The following is a 5833-nucleotide window of genomic DNA, read 5'->3' as shown; positions in this document are numbered from 1 at the left end:
TTATTAAAACCACTGTCCCAGGTTAGGGGTGGGTTGGGTGCTCACTAAATGTTTATTTTATTAGTTGATATTTGCTTTGAATTAGCTGTCAGTAACTGTGAGTACTAATAGATCTGTATGTTGAGTCTTTTTTGTTAAAGGGAAAGAATAAATTTCCAGCCACATCCGGTCTGTGTTTTTGGTAGCTGTTTTTCTGCTTTGTTGCATTCTAATGAGTTAATAAAATTGAGAATGAAAACGGGAATGTATCAAAATAACCTGACCCAAGAGCAGAAAAAAACCCTTTTCAACTGATTTTATAGTTTTTATATTGAACTGACACTTACACCACTGTCCTTAATTAGAGGAGGATTTGGCGCCAGCAAAAATGTTAAACCATACCACATTTTGTAAGTGTCTGTCCCAAGTCAGGGGTCTATTATTCAGTGGTTGTCAATTGTTGCTATATATCATATTTGTTTTTTGTTTATTGTTTTGTGCAAAAATCAGGCACTTAGCTTTCACCTTTGTGGTGTTTCCCCCAAGCATGTTTAGCATGGATAGACACCATGCCCTTTTTAAATGACGCCATGCCCTTATTGAATTGTTCTACATTTGTTATTTCATGGCCTTTTATGGATTACTATGCAGTATAGGGTTTGCTCATTGTCGAAGGCTGTACAGTGAACTAATTTTGTTAAATTTAATGTCATTTAATCTCTATTGGCATGATTGGAGAAAAGTCTCATTGGCAATCGTACCGCTTCTTATTTTTATATCAACCCTGCCATATTTTGCCTGTCATTATTTACAGGTCATCATTGGCCTCTAATAAGTTATTGCATTGCTTACATCCACTTAATTGAACTCTCATTTATCAAACCACATCTTATTTTCAAAATAATCATTATTCAAGGGCAATAACTTTTATAGAAGTGGACTTACCATTTAGGCTTTGTTGACGTCTGTAAATCTATTTTTGTTGATAATTTCTTTTGTTTATAATTTCCCTTTATCTTTAATGTTCTTGCCCTACACATAAAAGGGTAAACATTATCATTTAATGACAATAACTACTATTACATAATGAGTAGGCAACTGACAATTTTGGATCATTTGTATCTTGTCATTTTTGCTTGATATTATCAATATTCTATGAAAATGAGGTCACAGTAATATTTAACTTGGCAGACAGACATCTTCTTATTTTTATATGACACCTTGCAGTCATTCCATACACCAACAAGTAGACATATGCTTATAATATCTGATAAAATGAATAAAATGCTCCGCTGGGCGCAGCTTGATACGACCGCAGAGGTCGAACCCTGAACAGTTGGGGCAAGTATGGACACAACATTCAAGCTTGATACAGCACTGAATTTGGATTGTGATTAAATATTTGACACAGCATAGGTTTCTGACACAGAATGAATGTGGTCTAAGAACTTAAAAATTTTAAATTTACCTATTCAAACCATATCATTATTATTTGCTTTTATATATAAATCAGAAATAACCAATTTAAAATGGAAAATTTTAAAGAAAAAGAAAGGAAAAAAAGGGAAAAAAAATCCCCCCCCCCCAAAATTGAAACCCCTTATGATTCATCACCCCAAACTCAATCCCAGCCTTCCCTTTGTGGTATGGTACCTTGCAGTACAATTTCAGAGAGATCCATACACTTATACACAAGTTATTGTCTGGAAACTAGAAAAATGCTTGTTTTTTTTGCCCCTTTTTTGCCCCAAATTCCTAAACGTTTAGGGCAATTACCCCCAAACTCAAACCCAGCTTTCCCTTTGTGATATGGAACCTTGTAGTACAATTTCATAAAGATCCATACACTTACACACAAGTTATTGTCCTGAAACTAGAAAAATGCTTGTTTTTTGCCCCTTTTTGGACCAGTATTCCTAAGATTTTGAGGCAATTACCCCCAAAATCAATCCCAGCCTTCCCTTTGTGGTATGGTACCTTGCAGTACAATTTCAGAGAAATCCATACACTTGAACACAAGTTATTGTCTGGAAACTAGAAAAATGCTTATTTTTGGCCCCTTTTTGCTAAACATTTTGGACAATTACCCCCAAACTCAATTCCAGCTTTCCCTTTGTGATATGGAACCTTGTAGTACAATTTCAGAAAGATCCATACACTTACACACAAGTTATTGTCATGAAACTAGAAAAAATCTTGTTTTTTGCCCCTTTTTTGGCCACTAATTCCTAAAATTTTAAAGCAATTGCCCCCAAAATCAATCCCATCCTTCCCTTAGTGGTATGGTACCTTGCAGTACAATTTCAGAGAGATCCTTACACTTGAACACAAGTTATTGTCTGGAAACTAGAAAAATGCTTATTTTTGGCCCCTTTTTGGCCCCTTATTCCTAAACGTTTTGGGCAATTACCCCCAAACTCAATTCCAGCTTTCCCTTTGTGATATGGAACCTTGTAGTACAATTTCAGAAAGATCCATACACTTACACACAAGTTATTGTCATGAAACTAGAAAAATGCTTGTTTTTTGCCCCTTTTTTGGCCCCTAATTCCTAATATTTTGAGGCAATTACCCCCAAAATCAATCCCAGCATTCCCTGTGTGATATGGAACCTTGTGGTACAATGTCAGAGAGATCCATACACTAACACACAAGTTATGTCTGGAAGTTACAAAAATGCTTATTTTTGGCCCCTAATTCCTTAACTGTTGGTACCATAACCCCCAAAATCAATCCTTATGGTAAAATTTCATAGAGATCCATTCACTTAAACTAAAGTTAGAGTGCGAAAACCAATGTGTCTTCGGCAACGTGACAACGCCAACGTCATACCAATATATGACCGCAAAAATGTTTTGCGGTCGTATAAAAAACCAAGAAAACTTAGCATTGACCAAAGAACCATAAAATGCGATCATGGTTATATGAATCTGCCAGACAGACATGCACACCTTACAATCGTTACATCCGCCAAATATAATTTACCTGTTGCTTAAAGCATATATGATAAACTGACAAAAACAATGCAAACTTTTCATTGACCAATGAACCATGAAAATGAGGTCAAGGTCATATAAAACATGCCAGACAGACATGTGCATCTCACAATCATTCCATTCACCAAATATAGGGGCCTTATTCATGTTATTGCTTACAGTATCCGAAAAAAACCACAAAAACTAAACATTGTCCAATGTACTATGAAAATAAAGTCAAGATAAGATGAAACTTCTCAGTCAGACATATGCACCTTACAATCATTCCAAACACCAAATATAGTTGACCTATTGTTAATTTGAAAATAAGAAAAATAGAAAACTGACCAAAAAACAAAATAATAACATTGAGCAATGAACCATAAAAATGAGGTCACGGTCGAATAAAACATGCCAGACTAACATGTACATCCTTAAAAAATTTTATACACCAAATATACTTGACATGTTGCATACAGTATTAGAAAAACTGGACATTTTTACCTAGGAATAGTGATGTCATGGACTAGGAAAATTAGTCTGGGGACATAAATTACTGACATCGGACTAAATATACTAGTAAATTCTGTATCCAGGGACTTTTTATACTAGTTATATTTGTCTGACCAGACAATTTATCTCTTACACTAGTTCTCAGAGAGACATGTCACCTTACCTTGACACATTATTCTGACTCTGAACAAACCAGTATTTGCTCTTATTCCTTAATAATACTTCTTAGGGGAGAAGCAGCAAATACCAACTTATAAGTCTTTGGTTTTACCCGGTTGGGTTCAAAATAAACAACCTTCTGCATGTGAGGTGAACACTCTACCACGAGACCAGGCAGTATAATATAAGGAGTTTACCCAAGATTTAAAGTTTCCAAGTTTTTGCAAAAACTGGATCAAAATCATCATTGAAAAGCAATCACTTTTTAATAAGATTTCAGTTTCTCTTTAATTATTACAGTTTTCGAGATAAAAAGGCAAATTCAAGAAATATGAAGAAAAAAAATGGTTAAAATCTGTATTTAAGGCAACAACTCCTATGAGTCAGGTGCCAGTTTTGATGCAAATGGACAGTAGATTATTTTTTTCAACATTCTGAACATTTCTACCCTTGTCAGATATTGTCTATCTATTTTAGCCTTTTGTAGCTTATTACGCAGTTTGGCTTTTTAGCCCATTGTTGAATTCTGTACGGTGACCTATATAGTTGTTAACTTCTACGTTTTTAGTTTCTGTTGAAGAGCCGTCACATTGGCAATGATACCATATTTGTATATGTTTTTGTCATGTAGGTGTAAGGAGACAACCTTTTGATTTTCTGGTGGGATAAAAAGGGGAGACAGATTTTTTATCACCTGGCCTGGTAAGTTTTTCAGGGTTCGTAAGGATAGAAAACCCGGCAAATTGTAACAAACCCCTGTGGTACGACCATATTTGCCAAAAGATTAGTCCAAATAATTATGACGTCTTGCAAGGCTATTTTAACTTTTTTCTGGGCACGTAATAGTCAAAGTTGTGACTAAGTGCGGAAATATGAAGATAGATAGATAGAAAAATTATAAAGGGACATAACTGAAGAACGGTAAAAGTGACGCTACCCAAATTTGAACTTGATCTGAGTTTTGTGGTAATATTAATAAGCACTGTGTGTAAGTCTCATAACATTTGGTTGAGGCTAACTTAAGTAGAGAACAGAAACTAAAAATTCAGCAATTTTTCTATTTGTAAACACGCATAACTCTAGAACGGTTGTGAATAAGTTTTATAACATTTGGTTGAGACAAACTAAAGTTAGAGAACAGAAATGAAAAATTCAGCAATTTTTATGTTTATAAAGGGACATTACTCAAAAATGGTAAAAGTGTCGCCACCAAATTTCGTACTTAACCTGTATTATGTAGTAATAAGCATTGTGTATAAGTTTCATAACATTTGGTTGAGGCAAACTAAAGTTATAGAAAACGGAAACAAAAAATTTGTACTTGATCTTAGTTTTGTGGTAATGAATATTGGGTATAGGTTTCATAATGTTTGGTTGGGGCAAACTTAAGTAACAGAATGGAAACTAAAAATTTGCAATCTTTCAATTTATAAAGGGGCATAACTCAATAATGGTTAAAGTGACACTACCCAAATTCAACTTGATCTGTGTTTTATCAGTGGAAGTCAAAATTAAACATTGCATTGTATAAAGCATTGATTGTAGTTGAATCAACTATAATAATGAACAAAGGAAGATAATTCCAATTTTAAAAATTACTTGATATTTAGAAGAAAATAAAAATTTTGCAATTTTTCCATTTATAAAGGGGCATAACTCTAGAACGGTTAAAGTGACGCCACCAAAACTCAAACTCGATCTGTGTTTTGTGGTAATAAGCATTGTGTATAAGTTTTATAACATTTGGTTGAGGCAAACTTAAGTTAGAGAACGGAAACTAAAAATTTTGCAATTTTTCCATTTATAAAGGGCATAACTCTAGAACGTTTAAAGTGACGCCACCAAAATTCAAACTTGATCTGTGTTTTGTGGTAATAAGCATTGTGTATAAGTTTTTACTTTAAGTTTAACATTTGGTTGAGGCAAACTCAAGTTAGAGAACGGAAACCAAATTTGGGACGTACGGACGTATGTACGTACAGACGGACAAGGGTAAAACTTAATGCCCCCACCGCTACGGCGGGAGCATAAAAAAAATTAAAATAGCCTTGCTAGACGTCATAATTATTTGGACTTCCTAAAGATGTAACCTATATGGCAAGCCGTTGTGGAATTTATTCCCTATTTATTAATATTAATAAATCATTTATTAATATTAAAAAATGATTTTTTAATATTACAAAATCATTTTTTAATATTAATAAATC

This window comes from Mytilus californianus, unplaced genomic scaffold (genome assembly GCF_021869535.1).
Source record: "Mytilus californianus isolate M0D057914Y unplaced genomic scaffold, xbMytCali1.0.p SCAF_15, whole genome shotgun sequence".
In the NCBI taxonomy this organism is placed as follows: Eukaryota; Metazoa; Mollusca; class Bivalvia; order Mytilida; family Mytilidae; genus Mytilus; species Mytilus californianus.
The sequence above is the reverse complement of the archived record's forward strand: the minus strand, read 5'-3'. Positions refer to the sequence as shown.